The sequence below is a fragment of the Erythrolamprus reginae genome, chromosome 9 (assembly GCF_031021105.1).
Source record: "Erythrolamprus reginae isolate rEryReg1 chromosome 9, rEryReg1.hap1, whole genome shotgun sequence".
Taxonomy (NCBI): domain Eukaryota; kingdom Metazoa; phylum Chordata; class Lepidosauria; order Squamata; family Dipsadidae; genus Erythrolamprus; species Erythrolamprus reginae.
In genome coordinates, this window is record NC_091958.1 from 14,478,152 (window position 1) to 14,504,400 (window position 26,249).

A 26,249-nucleotide genomic window follows, 5' to 3' on the forward strand; every position below is an offset into this window, starting at 1 on the left:
GCGTCCATAATACTCTGTTGTTATTTATAATGGCTCAGGAATGTAGGTAAAGGCCGATATCCGGGCGGGTGGAGGCATTCCTGCTTACAGCACTAAAAGTACATATATATTTATATTATTGAATGTTGCCTAGCATGTCTTTTCCTTCCTCCAGCTATCAGTTACAAGCATTTATGTGTCCCAGGAGGATCAGCTGCCGAGGTTGGCTAGCTCTGCTTGTCTCCCTTCGTAAATGCACACTCCACGCCTTTTGCGACATATCACATTTGTATTATTCCTTGGCAGGAGGCATCTTTGTTTAACCCTGAGTAGTGTGGGAACCTTAAAGCTTATCTAATCCAACTACCCGTTTGATTCCGTTTTATATACGAGGGTCATCCAGAACATAATGCACCACATTTCTTTTCTCCAATAATTATTTATTGAACACAATGAAAATTACTCACAAGAAAGAATGATGTTTCTTCTACACTCCCTATTTTTCCATGTAATCTCCATCTCGTTCTATGGCCTTCCTCCAGCGAGACACAAGGGCATGTATGCCCTGTCGTTACCACTCCTTGTTCTGGTCACGAAGCCGTTTTCGTCTTCTCACCTTTTGTGCCCAGCGACTCACCGTACTTCTGTCGACTGCAGATCCTCCATAAGCTGTACACAAACGTTTGTGAATGTTCCCAACAGTTTCTTTCTCCGCAGTGAGAAATTCAATGACGACACGCTGCTTGTAACGTACATCACTTACAGATGCCATTTCGAAACACTGCTGCAGCTACACTATCTGTCTGAAGAAATGCAAAATTCACACACACACTCCTGACAATTCAAATAATGTATATCTAAAGTTTCGCATTACTGCAGGCTGAGAAAAAAAATGTGGTGCGTTACTTTCTGGGCGACTCTCATAAGTCTCTTGTCTGTTTGGCAGAGGGCTACTCCGCCTTTCCTCCATCCCATCCAGTGGAAAAGATTCGCCTCCCTTTTTAGCAGTTTTAGGGAGGTTTTCCTGAGGTTTGGACAAAAAGCTACGGGCCTGCCGACTTCACCCACTAATGCTAGGTCTTCTTTTGAAGCAGACAAGAAAGAGAAATAATGGCACTGTCCCTGGTAGCCTCCAGATACATAGCTTCCCTTCTTCGTTTTGAGATTACACGCATGAAACTCTTTCCATTGATTTATCTTTGCTCCTTTATGCACATGTGAGTGAGCATGAGCAGGCAAAGCCCCGGGATTTCATGTTGGCTTTCTTTCTTTCTTTCTTTCTTTCTTTCTTTCTTTCTTTCTTTCTTTCTTTCCTTCCATTCTTCTTCCTTTCTTCCTTCTTTCTCTTTCTTTCTTCCTTCCTTCTTTATTTATTTGTTCATTTGTTCATTCGTTCATTCTTTCATTCATTCATTCATTCATTCTTTCATTCATTCTTTCATTCATTCATTCATTCTTTCATTCATTCATTCATTTATTTAATTAATTAATTTAACTTCTACACCGCCCAATCCCGAAGGGCTCAGGGCAGCTCACAACAATATAAAATTACAATAACAATAACATTAAAAAAGAAGTCAAGGAAAAAAAAATCCTGAGCAATTTCTAAAATCCTAATTAAAATGTAAAAAAAACCCCAGTTCAGCAACCCACGTTCTACTCATTCGTACCCATTCGTATACATGGACAAGCTGGTGCTTTGCACAGCCCTTTCGCATGATCTCTGGAGGCCCCATTGCAGAACTCTGAAGACGTTTCTATGCCGCCAGCCTTGGGGCTATTAGTCTCCAGGCCCCTGGCAGACGAAGGCCATGTATGTTTGTTGTCTGAGTAGGAATGCCAGACTTTTAATATAACTGGGATTTTGGATTCGATTCGATTCATGAATTGAAATTAATTGGATTAGGACATTTGTAATGTATTGTTTTATCTTCAAGGGGCGTGCATAAGCGCACCACTGTGCCCACCATCCCTGTCCTATTGTCTTCTTTTGTTACTTTTTATCATTACTTATCTAGTGTTTTATTTGTACAAATTACCACCCTATAATTGTTTGACAAAATAAATAAATAAAAATAAAATAAAATAAATCTTTTATATGCGGTGAGCCGCCTCGAGTCCTCAGAGAGGGGCAGCATATAAATCCAATAAATAAATAAATATAGATCAGTGGTTCTCAACCTGGGGGTTGGGAGTCTGGGACCCCTTTGAGGGTTGAACGACTGTTTCACAGGGGAAAGACAAATATCCCATGGTGTTAGGAATTAAATCTTCTATTCTATATATAGTAACTTAGAACTAAGGGGAGGTTTCCTTAGAAATTAGTTAGAACAATTAATCAATGGAACAGCTTGCCTCCAGAAGTTGTGAATGATCCAACACTGGAAGTGTTTCAGTAGATGTTGGATAACCATCTGTCTGAAGTAGTGTAGGGCAGTGTTTCCCAACCTTGGCCACTTGAAGATATTTGGACTTCAACTCCCAGAATTCCCCAGCCAGCGAATGCTGGCTGAGGAATTCTGGGAATTGAAGTCCAAATATCTTCAAGTGGCCAAGGTTGGGAAACACTGGTGTAGGGCTTCCTGCCTAAGCAGGGGAGTGGACCAGAAGACCTCCAAGGTCTCATCCAACTCTATTGTTGTTGTTGTTGTTGTTGTTGCTGCTGCTGCTGCTGTTGTTATTGTTGTTGTCCTTATTATTATTGTTATTGTTATCGTTGTCGTTATTGTTATTGTTGTTGTTGTTCTTCTTCTTCTTCTTCTTCTTCTTCTTCTTATGATGATGATGATGATGATGATGATGATGCCTTGGAACATATTTTTACAATCCGACCAATCAGACATTTACAGTGGGGGGGGGGGGGTGTCCGCTCTGACCTTCCTGCCAGTCTGCTTAAAGCTCTGTTGGGAGAATTGGCACTAGACTTATGGTTGGGGGTCACTTAGGCTTATATGCAGCTTCACAGTACGTTTACAGCCCTCTCTAAGCTGTTTACGGAGTCAGCCTCTTGCCCCCAACAATTTGGACCCTCATTTTTACCCACCTCAGAAGGAGGGAAGGCTGAGTCAACCTTGAGCCTGGTGAGATTTGAACTGCCAAATTGCAGGCAGCTGGCAGTAAGTAGAAATAACTTGTGCTACTGCACTTTAACCACTGTACCACTGAGGCTCATAATTAGAAGAGAATAGAGAATAGAGAATAGAGAATAGAGAATAGAGAATAGAGAATAGAGAATAGAATGGAATGGAATAGAAGAATGAAGAATAGAATAGAATAAAAGAGAGAAGAGATAGAATGGAATGGAATGGAATAGAGGAATGGAGAATAGAATAGAATATAGAGAATAGAGATAGAATGGAATGGAATAGAGGAATGAAGAAAAGCAGAACAGAGAAGAGAAGAGAATATAGTGGATAGAACAGAACATAATATGGAAATTATTTAGAATAGAAATAGGGCTAGACTAGACTAGACTAGACCAGAACAGAATAGAATTCTTTATTGGCCAAGTGTGATTGGACACGCAAGGAATTTGTCTTTGGTGCAGATGCTCTCAGTGTACATAAAAGAAAAGATACATTTGTCAAAAATAATGAGGTGCAACACTTAGAATAGAATAGGAAGGTCAGGGTAAATAATAGAATAGAATAGGAGTAGAACCAGAACTAGAACCGGGACCTTTGATTGTACAGCCTCTGCCAAGCCTGCGGGAATTCAAATCCCCTGCGCCGCCTGCCTAGAGCCTGAACGACCCAAGGTTCAGCGGACCATATCAGGTCTGTGTATGTGTGTGTGTTGGGGGGGGGTGGGGGTGCGAGGTCGCCTAGACGGGCCCCTCCCGGCGCCTGCGCCTCTTCCTCCCCCCGCGGAGCCACATCCACCCATCTGGGCTTCCCGACAAACCGGCCCCTCTCTTCGCCCCGCGTGGCGGTGGCACAAAAGCGCCCGGAGTCCGGGGCGCTTTGGCGAGCCTCGCCAGGCGCCTCTCCCCGCCCTGCGCCCTGCCTCGTTCCGCTCTGCCTCCGCCCCTCCCTTCCCTTCCCTCCCCTCCCCAGCCGCTGTGTCACTCACATCTCTATGGAGACGGGAATCAACAGCTGAGCCTCGCCCGGACGGCCGCGCAAAGGGAACCTTTTTCCCCTCTCCAAGCAGCGCGCGTTCTGCAAAAAAAATTAAAGGCGCAGCGAGGTTAGAAGGCGAGCGGGGTAAGAAGCGGCGCGGGTGAGAAAGCGAGCGAGCGGGGCAAGTCCAAGAAGGCGAGGTGGGGTAGGCAGGGCTGCCAGGACCGGGTGGCGGTGGCGGAGACGGTGGTAGTGGGAAGAGGACGCGTCGGGCTTTGCAGTCAAGCGCCCTTCTGCTTTTCCCACCGGCGCCGCTGCAAGCAGCTGCAGCTACACGAGCCCTGCTCCACCCCTCCATCCATCCCTCCATCCACCCCCCCTCCCTCCCTCCATCCATCCTTCCTTCCATCCATCCCTCCATCCCGGCTGCAGCTCCGTCTCCGCGCATCCTTTCTCCAAGCTGCCCCATCTCCGTGTCTGCGAGGACCCCTCCCTCCTAACTGTTTAATTTAATTCAATTTAATATTTGTCTGTCTGGGCGCGCTTCCTTGCGCATCAGCTCCTTTTGGAAATCTCATCCATAGATGGCAATGGACAAGAGAGCCGTCTCTCTCTCTCTCTCTCTCTCTCCCTCTCTCCCCTCTCTCTCCCCACCTCCAGCCGACGCCCTCCAGACGCTCCAGACCCCTTCCTACCCACCCCAACCCATTGATTTTGGGCGAAGGGTCCCTGGGGAGGGCGCCGTGTTGGAGACAAAAGCGACGGAGCTTCTCTCTCTCTCTCTGTTTATTTTTGCAGCTTGCAGCGCAGGCAAGGCGGTGACGTCATTTTTATTTTATGTTTTTTGCTCTAATTGGGGATGCGGTGGTGTTTCTCTCCAATGAGCTGTAGGGTAAAATAATGCAAAAAATAACAATAACCACAAGCCCCAAAACCTTGCTCTCTAGCGATCCTGAACGCCACGATTTCCATGCGGGTCTGCTCTTAAGGCATCTCTAGATCCGGAGAAGGGGCTTGGTTGACTGGGTTAGCTGTGGGTGGCTGGATACCTGTTTCGCTTCGTGCATCTGTCTGCTTATCCTGGTGGGTTATTTAAACGCAAGGCCTAGGATAGGATAGGATAGGATAGGATAGGATAGGATAGGATAGGATAGGAGAGGAGAGGAGAGGAGAGGAGAGGAGAGGAGAGGATAGGATAGGATAGGATAGGATAGGATAGGACAGGACAGGACAGGACAGGATTAGACTAGACTAGACTAAACTAGACTAGACTAGACTAGAATATAGAAATAATTTAGAATATGGGACTAGACTACACTAGAATACACTAGACTATAGACTAGACTAGACTATAGACTAGAGTAGACTAGAATAGAATAGGATAGATTAGACTAGGCTAGAATAGAATATGGAAATAATTTAGAATAGAAATAGGACTAGACTAGACTAGAACAGAACAGAATTCTTTATTGGCTAATTTTGACTGGACACGCAAGGAATTTGTCTTTGGTGCATGTGCTATCAGTGCCCATAAAAGAAAATATACATTTGTCAAGAATCATGAGGTGCAGCACTTAATGATTGTCATAGGGGTCAAATAAGCAATCAGGAAACAATCAATATTAATATAAGCAACATGTTACAGTCATACAGTCATAAGTGGGAGGAGATGGGTGATAGGAATGATGAGAAGACTAATAGTAATAGTAATGCAGTCTTAAGGATTCTCTTTCGTTCCCCCTGATGTTGATTTGCCTTGATGGTTGTTAATAGCATTGTGGAGAAAGCAAAAAGCCAAAATCTAGAGACGTACAGCTTGGCTCAATCTGCTTGATGCTTTTTGTTTGAGTAAACATTTGAAAATAGCTGGCTACCCTCTAACAGGGCAAGTTAACCTTAGCTGAGCTATGCCTAGAGATTTTCACTGACATGTTTTACAGTTGCAACTTCAGAAGCTCTCCATTCGGGATTTATCTGTCTGTTATAACTTTGCTTATTGCCTAAAGTAATGTATCATGGGCTACAAAAACAGAACAGAAGTTAAAGATGTACTATAGTCTTTCTTAGCGTTTCCAGGGTTGAAACGTAAATAGGGATCTCACTGGCAACCTCTAAAATTCATAATTCATAATAGTTGATATTCCTGGAGGGGTCTGTAATATGGTAAATGATTTAGCTTTACTAGATAAATGGTCAAAGCAATGGAAACTGCAGTTTAATGTTTCCAAATGTAAAATAATGCACTTGGGGAAAATGAATCCTCAATCTGAGTATTGCCTTGGCAGTTCTGTGTTAGCAAAAACTTCAGAAGAGAAGGATTTAGGGGTAGTGATTTCTGACAGTCTCAAAATGGGTGAGCAGTGTGGTCGGGCAGTAGGAAAAGCAAGTAGGATGTTTGGCTGCATAGCTAGAGGTATAACAAGCAGGAAGAGGGAGATTGTGATCCCCTTATATAGAGCGCTGGTGAGACCACATTTGGAATGCTGTGTTCAGTTCTGGAGACCTCACCTACAAAAAGATATTGACAAAATTGAACGGGTCCAAAGACGGGCTACAAGAATGGTGGAAGGTCTTAAGCATAAAACGTATCAGGAAAGACTTCATGGACTCAATCTGTATAGTCTGGAGGACAGAAGGAAAAAGGGGGATATGATCGAAACATTTAAATATGTTAAAGGGTTAAATAAGGTTCAGGAGGGAAGTGTTTTTAATAGGAAAGTGAACACAAGAACAAGGGGACACAATCTGAAGTTAGTTGGGGGAAAGATCAAAAGCAATGTGAGGAAATATTATTTCACTGAAAGAGTAGTAGATCCTTGGAACAAACTTCCAGCAGACGTGGTTGGTAAATCCACAGTAACTGAATTTAAGCATGCCTGGGATAAACATATATCCATCCTAAGATAAAACACAGGAAATAGTATAAGGGCAGACTAGATGGACCATGAGGTCTTTTTCTGCCGTCAGTCTTCTATGTTTCTATGTTTCTATGTTTCTATGTTTCTAGTGGGGGTTTTGCACTCTGGTTTATTACGAACTAACACAACTAACATGTGATGAACAGTTGCAGGATTTGACCACTCTAGAGAAAAGAAAGACCAGGGGGGACATGATAGCAGTATTCCAGTATTTGAGAGAGTACCACAAAGAGGACTGGGGTCAACTTGTGGGTTTTTTTTCAAAGCACCAGAAGGCAGGACAAGAAAAAAAATGGATGGAAACTTGTTGTGGTGGCCAGAAACTAATCAAGGAGAGAAGTGACTTAAATCTAAGGAGAAATTTCCTGACAGTCAGAACAATCAACTAGTGGAACAACTTTGTCTTCAGAGGTTGTGGGTGCTTTTTAAGAAGAAATTGGAGAACCATTTGTCTGAAATGGTATAGGGCAGTGATGGCGAACCTATGGCATGGTTGCCACAGGTGGCATGCAGAGCCATATCTGTTGGCACATGAACCATAGCCCTAGCCTAGCTCCAGTGTACATGTATTTATTTATTGGATTTGTATGCCGCCCCTCTCTGGAGACTTGGAGCAGCTAACAGCAACAATAAAGCAGTGTACAATAGTAGTCTGATGTTAGAAACAATTAAAAGCCCATTAATATAAAAAACCAAACATACATACATACATACCATGCATAGAATTGTAAAGGCCTAGGGGGAAAGAGGATGTCAATTCCCCCATGCCTGATGGCAGAGGTGGGTTTTAAGCAGCTTACGAAAGGCAAGGAGGGTGGGGGCAATTCTAATCTTTGGGGGGAGTTGGTTCCAGAGGGCCAGGGCCACCACAGAGAAGGCTCTTCCCCTGTGTCCCGCCAAGTGACATTCTTTAGTTGATGGGACCCGGAGAAGATCCACTCTGTGGGACCTAACCGGTCGCTGGGATTCGTGCAGCAGAAGGCGGTCCCTGAGATAATCTGGTCCGGTGCCATGAAGGGCTTTATAGGTCATAACCAACACTTTGAATTGTGACCGGAAACTGATCGGCAACCAATGCACAACCAATGTATGTATCAGCCAGCTGGTTTTTGGCTCGCACAGAGGCTCTGGGAGGGCGTTTTTGGCTTCCAGCGAGCCTCCAGGGGATGGGGGAGAGTGTTTTACCAAGGAAGTCTTTGGAGCCTGGGGACGGCGAAATACTAGCCTACTGGACCCACCAGAAGTTGGGAAACAGGCCGTTTTCAGCTTCCAGAGGGCCTCTGGGGGGGAGATGGAAGCTGTTTTTGCCCTCCCCCGGCATTATTATGGGTGAGGGCACTCACACATGTGCGATAGCGCGCATGTACGCTCTTTCGGCACCCAAGGGACAAAAGGTTTGCCATCACTGGTATGGGGTCTCCTGCTGAAGCAGAGGGTTGGACTAGGTGACCTTCAAGGTCCTTTCCAGCTCTATTCTAATTGACTGATTATTAAATCTAAAAAGCAGTCATGAGGCTGGATCCGCAGTTTGATCCAAGAACTCCAGCCAGTCAATAGGTTTGAGGTGACTTCTGTATATGGATCAGTACTTCTCAAGCTCAGCAACTTTTGAAGAAATGCAGACTTCAACTCCCAGAGCCCCCCGCCCCCAGCCAGAACCTTCTGCATCTCTTAACGTCTGGTGAGCTTGAGAAACACAGAAATGGACTATTGAGCATCATTAGGGCCACTTTCAGTCCCTCCTGGGCAAAAAAAAAAAAAAAAAGCCATTCACTTTTTATATCCTTGCAAAAATTGCAAGCCAGAATTATGTGAAAAGTCTTGGGTGCGTCCTTTAGTATCTTCAGTTTAGAGGACCAGCCACTTTGGTAACAGAGTAGTTGATGCATAGAACTCACTACCTGACTCTGTAGTATCATCACCTAACTCCCAAAACTTTACCCTTAGACTCTCCACTGTTGACTTCTCCTGATTCCTAAAAGGTCAGTAAGAGGCGTGCGTAAGTGCACCAGTGTGCCTTCCATCCCCGGTCCTAATGTTTCTCTTTTACTAGTATCATGTGTATAAATATTATTATATCTCTGTGTACCACCAACATGTACTAGGACAAAACAAACAAATATATAAATAAATAAATAATAAATGGCAAAAAAGATAAATAGATAGATAGATATAGATAGGTAGGTGGGTGGGTAGGTAGGTAGGTAGGTAGGTAGGGAGAGAGAGAGAGAGAGAGATAGAGATAGATAGATAGATAGATAGAGATAGAGATAGATAGGTAGATAGATAGATAGAGAGATAGATAGATAGATAGACATAGAGATTAGATAGAGATAGGCATAGGTATAGGCATAGACATATAGATTATATGTATATGTAACCTGTTACCTCCCAAATAATCATCCCCTGATAATAAGCCCAATCGGACTTTTGAGTGCATGTCAATAAGGCCAAGGTCTTATTTCAGGGTTCAGAAATCTTTTCAGGGTTTCCTTGAAAACATTTTGCTCTCCGAGACCGCCTCCTGCCGCACGAATCCCAGCGACCGATTAGGTCCCACAGAGTGGGCCTTCTCCGGGTCCCGTCAACTAAACAATGCCGGTTGGCGGGTCCCAGGGGAAGAGCCTTCTCTGTGGCGGCGCCGGCTCTCTGGAACCAACTCCCCCCGGAGATTAGAACTGCCCCTACTCTTCCTGCCTTCCGAAAACTCCTTAAGACTCACCTTTGCCGTCAGGCATGGGGAAACTAAACATCTCCCCTGGGCATGTTAATTTATACATGGTATGCTTGTGTGTGTGTTTGCTATTACATGGGGTTTTTCTTAAATCGTTAAATATTTTAATTAATTGGATTGTTGTGACTGTTTTTACTTGTTGTGAGCCGCCCCGAGTCTTCGGAGAGGGGCGGCATACAAGTCCAACTAATAAATAAATAAAATAAATAAATAAATAAATAAAGAAGCTTCTTTGGTTCAGTCACGGCTGAACCCAAATATGCTTTTTCAAAAGGCATCTGGATTTTCTTGTGTGTTTTTTTCCCTTGAAAAGTTTTCCGTCTTCATCCAAGAAGATTCTTTGGTTCTATTGAACTGGAGAGGGTTATTGGTTGCCCCTTTGGGATAACCATGAGCAGGAGGACGGTGAGAACCTCCATAGATGGAGCCAAGACTTCCTTGGGCAAAGCCTTACAAATTGCTCCAGTCCACGAACTGGAGGCAGAAGGTAATGATTTACTGATGTGTCCCAGATCTGTTCAGGGGGTTTCTGAGAATGCCTGTTGGTGCTGATAACAAGCACAAAAAGGCTTTGTTTTCTGTCCTAAATCAGGTCATGTACATAGTTGCAGCATTTCTTTTTAAGTGTCAATCCTGGCTATTGAAAAACAAACCCTTGTTTTGCAGTTTTGCATCATCCACCATCTTGAGATATCATGTTTACATTTGGAATACCGTGTTCAGTTCTGGAAACCTCACCTACAAAAAGATATTGATTAAATTGAACGGGTCCAGAGACGGGCTACAAAAATGGTGGAAGGTTTTAAGCATAAAACATATCAGGAAAGACTTCATGAACTCCATCTGTATAGTCTGGAGGACAGAAGGGAAAGGGGGGACATGATTGTTTGTTTGTTTTGATTTGTCACATACGTATTGGTGGTATGCAAAGATATAATATTCCTATATTTAATAGGAAAGTGAACACAATAACAAGGGGGCACAATCTGAGGTTAGTTAGGGGAAAGATCATAAGCAACGTGAGAAAATATTATTTTACTGAAAGAGTAGTAGATCCTTGGAACAAACTTCCAGCAGACGTGGTTGGTAAATCCACAGTAACTGAATTTAAACATGTCTGGGATAAATGTAACATTTAAATATGTTAAAGGGTTAAATAAGGTTCAGGAGGGAAGTGTTTTTAATAGGAAAGTGAATACAAGAACAAGGGGGCACAATCCGAGGTTAGTTGGGGGAAAGATCAGAAGCAACGTGAGGAAATATTATTTTACTGAAAGAGTAGTAGATGCTTGGAACAAACTTCCAGCAGACGTGGTTGGTAAATCCACAGTAACTGAATTTAAACATGTCTGGGATAAATGTAACATTTAAATATGTTAAAGGGTTAAATAAGGTTCAGGAGGGAAGTGTTTTTAATAGGAAAGTGAATACAAGAACAAGGGGGCACAATCCGAGGTTAGTTGGGGGAAAGATCAGAAGCAACGTGAGGAAATATTATTTTACTGAAAGAGTAGTAGATGCTTGGAACAAACTTCCAGCAGACGTGGTTGGTCAATCCACAGTAACTGAATTTAAACATGCCTGGGATAAACATCTATCCATTGTAAGATAAAATACAGGAAATAGTATAAGGGCAGACTAGGTGGACCATGAGGTCTTTTTCTGCCGTCAATCTTCTGTTTCTGTTTCTATGTCTCAAGATGGCGGATGATGCAAAACTGCAAAACAAGGGCTTGTTTTTCAATAGCCAGGATGGAAGCTTAATCCTGGCTTATTATATCGGGCTAGATCTCCAGAGCAGCAGTGGGAAGCCATATTCTTTTATCCACTGTTGAACTGCGGCTTCCAGGATTCCAGCCTGAACAATAGATCAGCTGGGTGATCCAGTTTAATAAGATCTGGGTGTGTGTGTGAAATCCTCCGAAGTCTGCTACCGGTTTGTTTCGTGCACATTTTGTGTGTGCATGCATGCTGCACACTTATGCACGCCATAGGCACAACTGTGCAGCATTGAAAAAGGAGCATTTCGAAGCCATCGGAGTCTGCAAAAATAAGTAGGATAGCGAGGGGAGAGATCAGCTGTGCCATGCAATTTAGATTACCGTATTTTTCACAGTATAAGATGCACCAGAGTATAAGACACATCTTAGTTTTTGGTTAGGAAAATAGGGAAAAGAATCTGCTTACTAGATATTCATCTGGCTAGCATCCTTAGCCAGCACATTATTTTATCCCCTGATTAGGGCTTTTAAAAAAACTTTATTGGGAGAGAGTAATAAGGAAAGAGCTTGCAAGCCAGTAAGAGCTGGGAACATCGTTAGCACCTGGAAAGAAACATTTGGAGCAAGTAGAGCAATGAAAAAAAAAACCTGCAAAGACTTAGGGCTTGGAAAACATTCTTTGCAGAGAGTAACAATGAAAGAGCCTGCAAGGTAAGAGCTGGGAAGATCGTAAACAGCTAGTTAGGGCTGGGGGAAAAAAGCTACATTCAGAGTATAAGACGCACCCAAATTATCAGCCTTTTAGGGACAAAAACTGCATCTTAATACGGTAGCTAAAAAGCAGGAAATCCTGCTGGGAACAGCTGATCAATTCACCCAAACTGGTAGTCTTTTTTTTACTCCCAGTTCTGATGAATTGGTAGCCTTTCACTCCTGTCTGTGGGGGAGACACACAATCCTCACCCATGCTAATCAAACCTGATCTGAGATAATTGTTACGAACGATAGCGTTTCCTTTTCAATTTTTATTCTATATTCCTGGTTCTTACAAGCAGAGATCGGGAATCTAAGAGCCTTATTTAAGCATCCCACGTTAAAAGTGGGTTTCAGTCTATTTGCACTTCAATCCTAGCAGCAACGTGTTGAGCAAGAGATACACTATTGATTGGAAGATGCTTCCAGTCCATAATATATGTTTCTCCCTTTTTTAATGAATCTGTCAAAGAGGGAGAAGAGACAGCACTGTGTTACAGCCCTTGGAGGCGAACAGGGATGCAATTGTTTGGACTGATATCCCCTATTAGATAGGTTTGAGGGTTTACGGGTAGCTTTGTTTCCATCACAGATTTTAGTTGGTAAATACACACGAGAGGAGCAGATCTGTTCATATTGATTCTAGAAGAGGTCCTTAAAAAATATGAGGTCCTCTCAGTTATACCAATTGAGTTAAGAACCAAAGATTTCAGGATGCTCTCCAGCTCTCTATTCATCTAAAGATGGAGTTTGTTAGTCTGCACATTTATAAAAGAGATGTCAAATATGCACAGGTCAATGATCTACTTACCATAGCCATTCTACACATAATGTGCATTAGACATTTGCCCTCCGGAATTACTAGCAATTAGGAGGGAGTGAAGCAGAGAGAGAGAGAGAGAGGAGGGAGGGAGGGAGGAAGAGAGAGAAGGAGGGAGGGAGGAAGAGAAAGGAAGGAGAGCAAAGACCGAGGGAGGGAGGAAGAGAGAGAGAGGGGGAGGAAGAGAAGAGGAGGAAAAGAGAAAGGGAGGGGAGAAAGGAAGAAAAAGAGGGAGGGAGGGAGGAAAAGAGAAAGGGGGGAAGGGAGGAAAGAAGAGAGAGAAGGGGGGAGGGAGGGAGAAGGGAGGAGGAAGAGAAAGAGAGGGGGAAAGAGAAAGGGAAGGGAGGGAAGGAGAGGGAGGGGAGAGAGAAGGAGGGAAGAAGAGAGGAAGAGAGGGAGAGAGAAAGCAGATAAGTATTTATTGTATAATTACATATGATTATCTTCCTTTTTACAGAGATGTAAACATAGACAATCTAAAAAATAAACACTGCCATGATCAAGCAGAGAAAATTCTGGATTAAAAAACAGATGCTTTGAGTTCTTTTCTAGGTTTTAATGATATCTTTATCGCTCATGTCAGTTTATTCTGCAGTATACGACTCAGCACACACAAATATTTATCTAAGAACTTAACATCTTTGGAGAAGCCCAAGGAGTAAAGCAGTTGTTCAAAATGGGTAGAGCTGTATGCGTCTTCAACCAAAATGCACTTTTATTTTTCTGCATATGCGCAGGTGGTGTTTTCTTCAACGGCTATTCTCCCCCGCTACCTCCTTTGTTTGTTAAAACAACATGAAGCTTATTTTAAGATGTAAATTACAGATGTGTTTCTTTCCCCAAACAGAAAAAAGCATACTGCCAATTTTTTGGCCGTCCAGGAGACATTTTAAAAATTTGTATCTGAGGTTGGAGAATAACTAGCCCCCAAAATACAATTCCCATGTAAAAGCCAATGCGTTTGTTGATTCTTGTAGCATGCCCAATTGAAAGGAAGCCAGTGGGCAGGTTGCAGCAAGTTAAAATTGTAAATACTGTACAACAGTTAAATAAATCCAAATTTTAAAAACGACAATAGCCACTATCAATCTTCCTTCAAGTTGGAGAAGTTAACTAGGTCTACCATTTGTTGCAACACATTTTAGAAGGCATTCCGAAGACCAGCATTGCAAAATCAAAATCCATGCCAAAGATTCAAAACTTTTAACAAACTAGAATTTGAAACCATGATTCAATGTGAATTGTTAATCTTAAATTTAATGCTAACTGTGGTTTGATGAACTAAAGCAGAGCAACGGCTTTCTTGTGCAATTACAAAATCACAAGTGCAAAATTATGAAGTTGCAATTTGAGAAATACAATAAAATTACTGCATAGTCGAAGGAGAAATGAATGCCAACAGAGCAATGGTGAAATCCATTTTTTTAAACCTCCACTGCTTGGGCATGGCTTGATGGCAGGGGAAGGATATTGCAAAATCTCTATTCCCTCCCTACTCCTGGGGGAAGGATATTGCAAAATCTCAATTCCTTCCTTACTCCTGGGGGAAGGATACTGGAAAATCTCTATTCCCCTCCCCTACTCCTGGGGGAAAGATATTGCAAAATCTCCATTCTCACCCCACTCCAGGGGAAGGATATTGCAAAATCTCCATTCCTACCCTTCTCCAGGGGAAGGATACTGCAAAATCTCCACTCTCACCCCACTCCAGGGGAAGGATACTGCATAGTCTCCATTCCCTCCCTACCCCTAGGGGAAGGATATTGCAAAATCTTCATTCCTACCCTTCTCCAGGGGAAGGATACTGCAAAATCTCCATTCTTACCCTTCTCCAGGGGAAGGATACTGCAAAGTCTCCATTCCCTCCCTCCCCCTAGGGGAAGGATATTGCAAAACCTCCATTCTTACCCTTCTCCAGGGGAAGGATACTGCAAAATCTCCATTCCCTCCCTCCCCCTAGGAGAAGGATATTGCAAAACCTCCATTCTTACCCTTCTCCAGGGGAAGGATACTGCAAAATCTCCATTCCCTCCCTCCCCCTAGGAGAAGGATATTGCAAAACCTCCATTCTTACCCTTCTCCAGGGGAAGGATACTGCAAAATCTCCATTCCCTCCCTCCCCCTAGGGGAAGGATATTGCAAAACCTCCATTCTTACCCCTCTCCAGGGAAAAGATACTGCAAAATCCCAATCCCCATCCCACTCTAGGGCCAGCCAGAGATGATATTTGCCGGTTCTCTGAACTATTCAAAGTTTCCACTACCGGTTCTCCAGAACCTGTCAGAATCTTCTGGAGTTCACCCCTGCAACAGAGATACAAATGGAAGCCAATATTAAGCTCTTCTTAACTGTGACTTGTTTGTAATCCATCTTTGGAATTTGAAATGTGGTTTGGATTCTTCGTGACATGGTTGTTAATGCAAACATTGGGCTTGGCCTGGTGTCTGAAGTGAGGTGGCCTATTGGGTGGGGAAGCAACGTTACTGTATGTTTGTTTATGTATCCAAGATCTAGCAACTAGCCCGACGTTGTGAATTAGTCAATCTGATGAAAGAATCCCGCTTGCATTGTAAACATGGCTTGAGTCAATACCTTAAATAACAGAGAAAAGGAAGGAGAGTTTGGAAGAAAGTCAAAAACTAGGAGCCATCATCCACAAAGTACAGTAGCTGGTTTACTATTTCTAGTGCAATCATCAGTCTGGGGATAAAAGTCTTTTTGCTCACATGCAACATAGACAGTGTGAAGAGGAGTTGCATGTATGAGTTTGTGTGACATGTGTGTTTAGAATAGAATATAATTCTTTATTGGCCAAGTGGGATTGGACTCACAAGGAATTTGTTTTTGCTGCATATGCTCTCAGTGTACATAAAGAAAGATATAATAAAATGTTTTCATCAAGAATCATAAGATACAACATTTAGTGATAGTCATAGGATGCTAATAAGCAATCAAAACGTACAAGGAAACAATACAAACAATATAAGTTGTAAAGATACAAGCAACATGGATATAGCCATAAATGGGAAGAGATAGGTACTAGTAAGGATAAGAATAGTAATACAATGGTACCTCTACTTAAGAACTTAATTCGTTCCGTGACCAGGTTCTTAAGTAGAAAAGTTTGTAAGTAGAAGCAATTTTCCCCATAGGAATCAATGTAAAAGCAAATAATGCATGCAAACCCTTTAGGAAAGAAATGAAAGCTCAGAATTTGGGTGGGAGGAGGAGGAAGAAGAAGAGGAGGGCGGTCGCTGCCCAGAGCGAAGGGAGCGTTTCTTTTCTCTGGATGCTTGCAGAAATTTATTCCCTCTCCAAGCGCCCAGAGAAAGGAAAATGCTTTGTTCGCTCTGGACTGCCAAAGCCTCCTCAAGCACCACCGAAAGGCTCCTCTGAAAGCCCAGAAAAGCCTGAGATGGCCAGGATTAAAGGGGGAATGGCAGGAAACTGGCCGGGCCTTCGTGCCGCTCTCAAATTTCCTGGGAAATTTTTCCGGGCTCGGGTTCTTAAGTAGAAAATGGTTCTTAAGAAGAGGCAAAAAAAATCTTGAACACCTGGTTCTTATCTAGAAAAGTTCTTAAGTAGAGGTACCACTCAACAGCCTTAGTGGTTAATTTGAGTGTTGTGCGAATTAGCTATTAAGCAGAGTGATGGCATTCAGGAAAAAAACTGTCCTTGTGTCTAGTTGTCTTGGTGTGCAGTGCTCTATAGTGTTGCTTTGAGGGTAGGAGTTGAAACAGTTTGTGTTCAGGATGCGAAGGGTCTGTAGTTATTTTCTCAGCCCTGTTTTTGATTTGTACAGTATACAGGTCCTCAATAGAAGTTTGTGCACGAATTCCCTAAATATTGAAGGATGTGAACTGAATGGAGATATACCGTAGTTAGATTCCCCCATTGGGGAGATAAATAGTATCTTTTACAGAAAGCCTCTCCAGATGCTTGTTTGTTTTTTGAAAACCACACATATTTTTTCCCCATGGAAATCTGGGGGCTGGAGCATGCATTCAAACACGTGTGCATTCCGACCTGCACACCCAAATAAAAATTCAAACATTTTTGACTGGGGAGATGCCCAAGAATTGGTTAGAAGATGGATGGCTATATAATTTTTAAAAAACCAATGAATACAGTAAGTGCTCCCATTGCCAGAGTCTTTGAGCGTAAAGAGATGCTAGAGGTCCTTGTGAAATTTAGGGTCTGGGATCTAGAACTGAGTTTGATCGATCCAGAAATTTGTGCGATGTTAGTAATAATAACAATAATAACAATAACAACAACAACAACAACAACAACAACAATAATAATAATAGCACTTACTGTATTTATTGATTTTTAAAAAATTATATAGTCATATAATTATATAAGTCATACAATTCTTGGGCATCTCCCCAGTCAAAAATGTTTGAATTTTTATTTGGATGTGAGGTTGGAATGCACAGAGCGAACACATGTTTAAATGCATGCTCAAGCCCCCAGATTTCCATGAAAAAAAATAATCTGTGTGGTTTTCAAAAAACGGACAAACGTCTGGAGAGGCTTTCTGTAAAAGATACTCTATTTATCCCCCTAATAGGGGCATCTAACTTTATCTCCATTCAGTTCACATCCTTCAATATTTAGGGAATTTGTGCACAAACTTCCATTGAGGACCTGTATACTGTGCAAGTCAAAAAGAGGGCTGAGAAAATATCTACAGACCCCTCACATCCTGGACCTTGGAGGTCTTCTAGTCCAACCCCCTGCTTAGGCAGGAAACCTTACACTACTTCAGACAGATGTTTATCCAACATCTGCTTAAAAACTTCCAGTGTTGGGGCATTCACAACTTCTGGATTCAAGCTGTTCCACTGATTAACTGTTCTGTCAGGTAATTAATTAATGTAAACCTAATCCTAAGTAGCTTCTGCTCTGGCAATCTCACACTACTTGCCAGAGCTTACAAAACTTTTGCCAGACCCATCCTCGAATACAGCTCATCTGTTTGGAACCCATATCGCATCTCAGACATCAGCACCCTTGAAAATGTCCAAAGATACTTCACCAGAAGAGCCCTTCACTCCTCCACTCGAAACAGAATGCCCTACGAGACTAGACTTTCAATCCTGGGCCTAGAAAGTTTAGAACTAAGACGCCTTAAACAAGATCTAAGTATTGCCCACAAGATCATATGCTGCAATGTCCTGCCTGTCAGCGACTACTTCAGCTTCAACCACAACAACACAAGAGCACACAACAGATTTAAACTTAATATTAACCGCTCCAAACTTGACTGTAAAAAATATGACTTCAGTAACCGAGTTGTCGAAGCGTGGAACTCATTACCGGACTCCATAGTGTCATCCCCAAACCCCCAACACTTTACCCTTAGATTATCTACAGTTGACCTATCCAGATTCCTAAGAGGTCAGTAAGGGGCGAGTACAAGTGCACTAGAGTGCCTTCCGTCCCCTGTCCTATTGCTCTCCTATATCTCCTATACCTTTCTTCTACAGTGATCCCTCGATTTTCGTGATCTCGTTCTTCGCGAAACGCTATATTGCGATTTTTCCACCCGATGACGTCACTCTCTTCCTTCCTTTCTCATCTTTCTTTCTCTCTCTCTTTCTCTATCTTGCTTCTTCCTCTCTCACACTCTCTTCCTCCCTCTCTCATCTCTTTCTTTCCTTCTCTCTCTTTCTCTATCTCTCCCCCTCTTGCTGGCGGGCGGCGGGCGGCGGGCGGGCGAGCGGGGGCATCAGCGAGGAGCCGGGGTTTCCCCTTTGCGTGGGCGGCGGGGAAACCCGGATTTTCGTCTGCTCGCTGCTGCTGCGGCCGCCCAGCAGCTGATCTGCTCGGCGGCAGCAGCGAGGAGCCGAATCGGGCTTTCCCCTTTGCGTGGGCGGCGGGGAAACCCCGATCTTCGTCAGAATAGGTTAACTCCTTCTTCTTTGTGGCAACCCCATAGATATTGGAATACTGCTATCACGTCTCCCTTAGTCCTTCTTTTCATTAAACTAGCCATGCCCAGTTCCTGCAACGTATGTTTTAGCCTCCCTAATCATCTTTGTCGCTCTTCTCCGCACTTTTTCTAGAATCTCAACGTCCTTTTTGCACCGTGGCAACCAAAACTGAATGTTTATCTTCGTATCTTTGCAGTGCAGTGCAACCATTGTGTGTCTCTGCTGCCTTTGTGTGCGGGCTTGTCTTGGTTCCATCCTTGTCAGCCTTTCACAACCTTCCTCTCTCCCATTCTTGGAGTCGGTGGAGAAGCAGAGATAAGAAGCGAAGGCATAAACACTTCTTCTTGTCACACACACTCTGCACGTGTCTCTGTGCAGAGTCCAATACGCCCCCCCACCCCATCCTCCCTGCTTGCAACAGCATCCAAAGATCACAACCCACCCATAGCAACCGTCGCCGGGCAACACAAACTCTGGCCACACCAACAGCCAAACGCACACGTCTGTTTTTGTTTACTGTCAGGCTGTAACTATGGCCGTGGATCTGGCAACAGGCCAAGCTGGCTGGTGCCCTAACAGGGGAAAACAGGGGTTACTAAGGGCAGCACAAGCCATGGGCAGCGAGATCCAGAGGGGAGATATTGCTGATTTCTCGCAGGAAACCTAGTACCTTGGATAGCCTCCCTTCCTGCTTTGGGCAGAGCTGGTTCTAAGGTTGGGCTGAGGGAGGCAACGGATCCAGGACATGAAGCAAGGTAGCTACATCTTCCTTATGTAATGCCTTTTCTTCCTGCCAAAAGTTTTATTTCTAAGTTCCTTGGGCTCACTTTGGGTAATTGGCAAGAATTGAGATGAAGGGAGAGTCCCAGTTGCTCAAAGTCTCAGGAGAGCCAGAGAATAATAAACATTTTATTTGTTTGTTTGTTTGTTTGTTTTGGTGGCATACAAAGATATAATACAGTGTTCCCTTGACTTTCGCCGGGGATGCATTCTAAGTCCGCCAGCGAAAGTCAAATTTCCGCGAAGTAGAGACACGGAAGTAATTATACTATTTTTGGCTATGAACAGTATCGCGGGACATCCCCTAACACTTTAAACCCCTAAATTACAATTTCCCATTCCCTTAACAACCTTTAGATTATTACTCACCATTATTACTGGTACTTGAAGAAGATACTTAATGATTCTAATATTTATTAACATAATTATTGATTAACAATAATTTGGCGATGATGTATGACGTCACGGGCGGGAAAAAACCGTGGTGTAGAAAAAAAACCCTGCGAAGTATTTTTTAATTAATATTTTTTGAAAAACTGTGGTATAGACATTTTGCGAATGTTGGACCCGCGAAAGTCAAGGGAACACTGTAATATTTATATACTTGATACCAGTGAAAAAGAAACATTAGGGCAGGGGATGGAAGGCACGCTGGTGCACTTATGTACGCCCCTTAATGACCTCTTAGGAATCGGGAGAGGTCAACAGTGGATAACAGAGTCTGGTAGTGAATTTCACACATCAACTACTCGGTTACTAAAGTCGTATTTCCTGCACTCGAGTTTAGAGCGGTTTAAGTTTGTATCTGTTGTGTGTGCTCGTGTGTTGTTTTGATTGAAGCTAGTCACTGACAGGAAGGACGTTGTAGCAGATTATTTTATGGGCAATGCTTAGGTCACATTTAAGGCGACGTAGTTCTAAGCTTTCTAAACCTAGGATTGTAAGTCTAGTTGTGTAGGGCGTTCCGTTGCAAGTGGAGGGAGACTTAGACTCAGATGCTGAAGTTCAAGACTCAGTGAGACAAGAGTCCTTTACCTAATCTGACCCTGGGCGTAATTCTTGAGTGGACTTTGTCCCTCCCTCTCTCGGAGAGACCAACACCTGCTGGCTCAGCTTATAGGTTGACCGACTGCTGGGGAGAATTCTTGACATCCAAGCTGGAGGCCGGAAGCAAGAATGAAATCACTCACACCATGGCAGTTAGAGATACCGAGGAAGAAGAAGAAGGCATGGCTCTTGCGGTGGTGCAGACATAAGTGGCAACCATGGAATTTTTTCTGGGTCTTATGTTTTGGTAGCACCGGTGGGGAGGGGCATGGAGACCCTGGAAGCCTCCCTGGCTTTTGTCCTGAGCCCGGAGAGAAAAGACGAATGCTTTTTTCTGCTAATGGGTTCTGCGTCTGTCAGAGTCTTTTGCCCTTCCGTGAGTAAGTCAAGCAGAAAACCCATTAGTTTGCTGGAAGGATACAGGGTGGTGTGTGTATGTATAAAAGTGTATTGGTTTATCAGTGTCCTGATAGATGGATGAGAGAGAGAGAGAGAGAGAGAGAGAGAGAGAGAGAGAGATTAGATATAGGTAGATTAGAGATCGATCGATGGATAGATAGATAGATAGATAGATAGATAGATAGATAGATAGATAAGATATACAGTAGATACACAGATAGATTAGAGATAGATGGATGGATGGATGGATAGATAGATAGATAGATTAGAGATAGATTAGAGATAGATTAGAGATAGATAGATAGATAGATAGATTAGATATTCATAGATAGAGATATAGATTAGATATAGCGATAGAGATAGAGATAGGCATAGGTATAGGTATAGGCATAGGCATAGATTATATGTATATGTATATGTACCCTGTTTCCCCCAAAATAAGACATCTCCTGATAATAAGTCCATTTGTGCTTTTGAGTGCATGGCAATAAGGTCAAGACCTTATTTCAGGATTCAAAAATATATAAGACAGGGTCTTACTGTCAGGGAAACATGGTACATGTACGTGTATGTGTATATGTATGTGTATGTGTCTATATATACTGTATGTATGTTTTCTGTCGAATCACCTGGTATACCCAAATATGGGAGGAAGCTGATTCGGAGGCGAGCCTGTAGCCTAGAGGTTGCAGGCAGAAGTCTATTGGTTCAAATCCTGGCAAGGGTACGTCTAGCTGACGAGAGCATAACAAACTCGAAATAGAGCTACAGTATACTATTCTCTCTTCCTTTTCAATTGTCAGCAAATATATTTTACATACATGTATACATAATAGTATATATGTATTATGTATATCCTGTGTGTGTGTGTGTGTGTGTGTGTGTACACATCTCCCAAATCAGCACCAGATTTGCCTCTTCAGTCCAGAATTTAAAGCAACTTTTGTGTCATAGCAAAATCTGGGATCCATCCATTCATTATTATATGGTGACTTTCGTATATAGAGTGAAACACAAACGTTTGATGCTTACACAATTTCTGACTTGACTGAATCCATTGAATCAATGGCATGACAAATGTTGCAGCCCTAACATCCTACACAATTTCTATGTAGAGGCATTCCAAGTTGCCTCCTTTTCAGTCCAAAATTAGAGGTTTCTTTTTATAACGTAGCTTTTAAATAATTGTTTATGGTTTTTACAATATGTTACTTCTTTAGCGTAATTATAGGTTACGTTTTTATTTTAGTTGAGACTTAAAAGAAGTAGAAAAAAAAGAAGCAGAAAAAAAAGGAAAAAACAAACAAACAAATAAATAGAAAAGAGGTTCACACACATTATAAAACTGAATGAAATGGAACAACAATTTCGAGATAACATTCATTTTGCCCTAACCATTTAAGTACCCTATACCAGTGATTTTCAACCTTTTTTGAGCCGCGGCACATTTTTTACATTTACAAAATCCTGGGGCACACCACCAACCAAAATGACACAAAATGACACCCTAAGACACTCTCCTCTCTTTTTCCATCCCTGTCTCCTCCCCACCCTTGTGTGTGTGTGTGTGTTTATACACACTCTTGAACCATTTCCAAAAACAGGTGAGGGCTGGGGGGTTTTCTCTCTTATTCTTTGGGTGCTTTTTATCATATGCTTTAAATCAAGAGTCACTTCTCTCTCTCTTTTGTTTCTCTCTCTTTCCTCTCATTCTCTGTCTTAATCATTTTCTCATTTCTCTTTTTTCCTCCCCTTTTTGCTCATTTCTCTCTCTCTCTCTCCCTTCCTCTCCTTTTCTCTCTCGCTCTCTTGCTTTCTCTCTCTCTCTCTTGCCTTCTTTCTCTCTCACTCTTGCTTTCTTTCTCTCTTTTCTTTCTCTCTTGCTTTCTCTCTCTCACTCTATTGTTGTGAGCCGCCCCGAGTTTGCGGAGAGGGGCGGCATATAAATCCAATAAACCTAAACCTAACCTAACCTCTTTCTCTCTCTCTTTCTTTCTTTCTCTTTCTCTCTCTCTTGCTTTCTCTCTCTCTTTCTCACTCTCACTCTCTCAGCAAAAAGTTGCGAGACCGGAACCTGAGCTTCCTTCTTCGTGGCACACCTGACCATGTCTCGCAGCACACTAGTGTGCCACGGCACACTGGTTGAAAAACACTGCCCTATACCACTTAAAAGCTTTCTACCATTGTTAAAATCAAGCTAATGTAATGTGCAATTATAGAAGATGACCATTGGTCTGATATAAATTATAAATCAAAATAGGGGTTATAAATAATTTCTTTCTTTAAAAAATATTTAGCAAATCGAAATCTAAGTGTTAGGCTCTAATTGTTAGAAGAAACCCAAACTTTTTATATGGAATGATAATTAAAAATTGATTTCCAAATTCAAATGGATGATTATTTTGGACAGCAGAGCCTATAGTTAATTTGCTTTTCTTCTGCAGAAAAAATCCTGTGCAATTTGCAATAAGAAGCAACCATTCAATCCAGTAACGAAGAACATTTTTGAATAATTTCTGCCTTGTGTTTATTACTCATTCTGTTTTGATTGCTCTTTTATGTAACTGCTTGGAACAGAATTGCTTTTCCTTGCTTCGAGCTTGAAGAGTGGAAACGAGGAGGAAGCAGAATTAGGCTAAACATGAAGAATAACTTCCTAACAAAACCAGAAGGTGAATTTGAATGGCAGGACAGACTTGCTAAGTCGATGGGGATTCTTTTGAATGGTGATATGTAAGGCAAGAGACCAGCAGCCTTCTGCCAGGAATTCAGGATTTACATTAAATATGATCAGTAAATAGTATTTCTCTGGCTCTGATAAGAAATTGTGTTTCTGTTGTCTAAGACATATTAACGTGGGCATTTTCATATGCACAAAACCTCTAATTCTCCATCCAATATGAGTTTTGGCACCAGGATCAAGCCTGATGATTTTAATTAATTAATTAATTAATTGGATTTATATGCCGCCCCCTCTCCGAGGATCCAATACCAGTAGAATTATTGTATAATTAGAAAATTTGAAAGCCCTCCAGCAATACTTAGGTAATATTTATGAGATCCTTAATGTCAAGAGTTAATAATTAGTTATTTGTGTAACTAATACTAGTCAACACACACACAAAAAATCATCGGCAAAAGTAATATGTTTGTTTTATGGATTTGATGTGCTGATTCCAAAAATAAGCTTAGTTTTGCTCTATCACATAAAATTTATGATATAGAAGCATTTTTGTTATTACGTTATTTCTACATTTTCAATATACAGTATTTGGCAATTATATATTTCCTATATCTTATAATAATGATGCTGCTCTCTGGAAACTCTACTGGCACAGAAAAACTATATACTTTTTTGATATCAGAACAAAAAAATGATTCAGAAAGTACAAGGTCAACTGCGGTGATTGCATAAAATACATTTTCTTTAGACGCATACCATTTCCGTTGAGCTGGATTTCAGTGAAATAAATTGCAATTGCTGCAGATATCAACAACAACAACAAAATATAGATATGCACCATTAATTGCTCAAGGAAAATCCTTCTAAGAAGCATTGTAACCTGCTAATTTTGGGGTTTCATAATTCCTTCTGGGCACCCACTGTTGACCTCTGGGATGAAACAAGTAAAGGATTGACTAATGGGCTTTTAGCATCGTACATCTGGATTCCATCTGCCAAACGTTTTTGGAGAACAGCAGTTACATAAACTGGTTTGAAGAAAGTCTTTGAGAAGAGAGAGGAGGGAATATCAGAGGGATTTTAGAAAATCTGTATCCAGTATGTTGTGGTTAGCTCTGGCCCAGCTCCTGCCCCAAGGAATGTGCAGGTGGATGTGGGGGAGACATCCACATGCCGCAGACCTGTTTTGCTCCTGATGGAATCTGCCGACGAAGCCTCCTCTGACCAAGGAAGCGTGAGTGATAGGGAAGAGGGGAGTTTGGCAGACAGCCCAGGAGGGGATCAATCATCTGTATCATCCTTGGATTCTGAACAAGAATTAATGACACATCCACGCATGCGTAGAATGATGCATAGGAGACAACAACTGAAGGATTATTACAAGAGAAAATGAGGCCACCTGTGGTTGGGTGGGGCTTCAGTAATTAGGGCTGCTGCTATAAATAGCAGCTTGTGGATTTGGCCATTGTGAAAGAGTATCTGATCGCAGTTCTTCAGGAATCGTGTGTTGCTGTTTTCTGGACTTTGTTGATTTTTCACGCCTTTGAAACCAAAGCAGAGCAACATGTGTGTGTGTGTGTCTCTCGCTTCGTTGGAAGAAGAAGGGGTGTGAAGTTTCTTCACAGCTGCTAGCTAAGTACTTAATGACTGCTTAAGGGAAATTGTACAGATTACCCGGTTGTTTTGGGACGAGTGCTCTTTGCAATACAAAAAGAGTGCTTAGTTTATTTTCAATTTTGTGATAAAGAACATTGTTTTGAATTTTCAAATGTGTGTGTGTGTCTGAAATTTGTACCCTTGAATTTTCGGGAGGCTCCTACCAGAGAGCCCGGCAGAACACAGTATAGGCATCCTGGAGACCTTGGTTTACAGATTGCACAATGTCCAAAGACTCCTTGGACAAAATCTTTTCTTCTTCATTGTCTTGGGCTCCTAAAGATTAGAAGGAAAGTCGGTGTTTTGATATTATTCCTGTTTAACACTTCAGTAATTATATAAGTGGAATTGTGTTGAAAACTGTTTGGAAGAGTCAGTTGATATCCAAAGAGCAGCTGCTAAAATTCATCCTTGATATAGATTATGTGGTATTGTTTGCATGTATGCCTCCCCTCTCCGGAGACACGGAGTGGCTCACAACAAAAAAACACAGTACAAATTCAATAGTTAAAAAGCAATTTAAAACCCTTAATATAAAAACAGTCATACATCACAGACAAAAACCATACATGAAACGGGAACGGCCTGGGGGAATCAATTTCCCCATGCCTGACAGTAGAGGTGGGTTTTAAGGATTTTGCGAAAGACGAGGAGGGTGGGGTTGGTCCTAATTTCCCAGGAGAGTTGATTCCAGAGGGGCGGGGCCACCACAGAGAAAGCTCTTTCCCTGAGTCCCACCAGATGATATTGTTTCGTCGA

At 42.3% G+C, this 26,249-nt stretch overlaps 1 protein-coding gene across 4 annotated transcripts in view; it reads left to right on the forward strand.

The window, feature by feature from the left end:
- The first annotated feature begins 3,901 nt into the window (after positions 1-3,901).
- Positions 3,902-26,249, forward strand: part of TPPP3 (tubulin polymerization promoting protein family member 3) — a 31,505-nt gene continuing 9,157 nt past the window's right edge. Inside the window, exon 1 of one of the 4 annotated variants that reach the window (XM_070760361.1) lies at positions 3,902-4,167. The gene's annotated coding sequence lies outside the window, so the exon portion shown is untranslated. Of the gene's footprint in view, positions 4,201-19,524; positions 19,681-26,249 lie in introns of those variants that run through there. The other 3 variants (XM_070760359.1, XM_070760360.1, XM_070760362.1) reach the window with 3 other exon arrangements.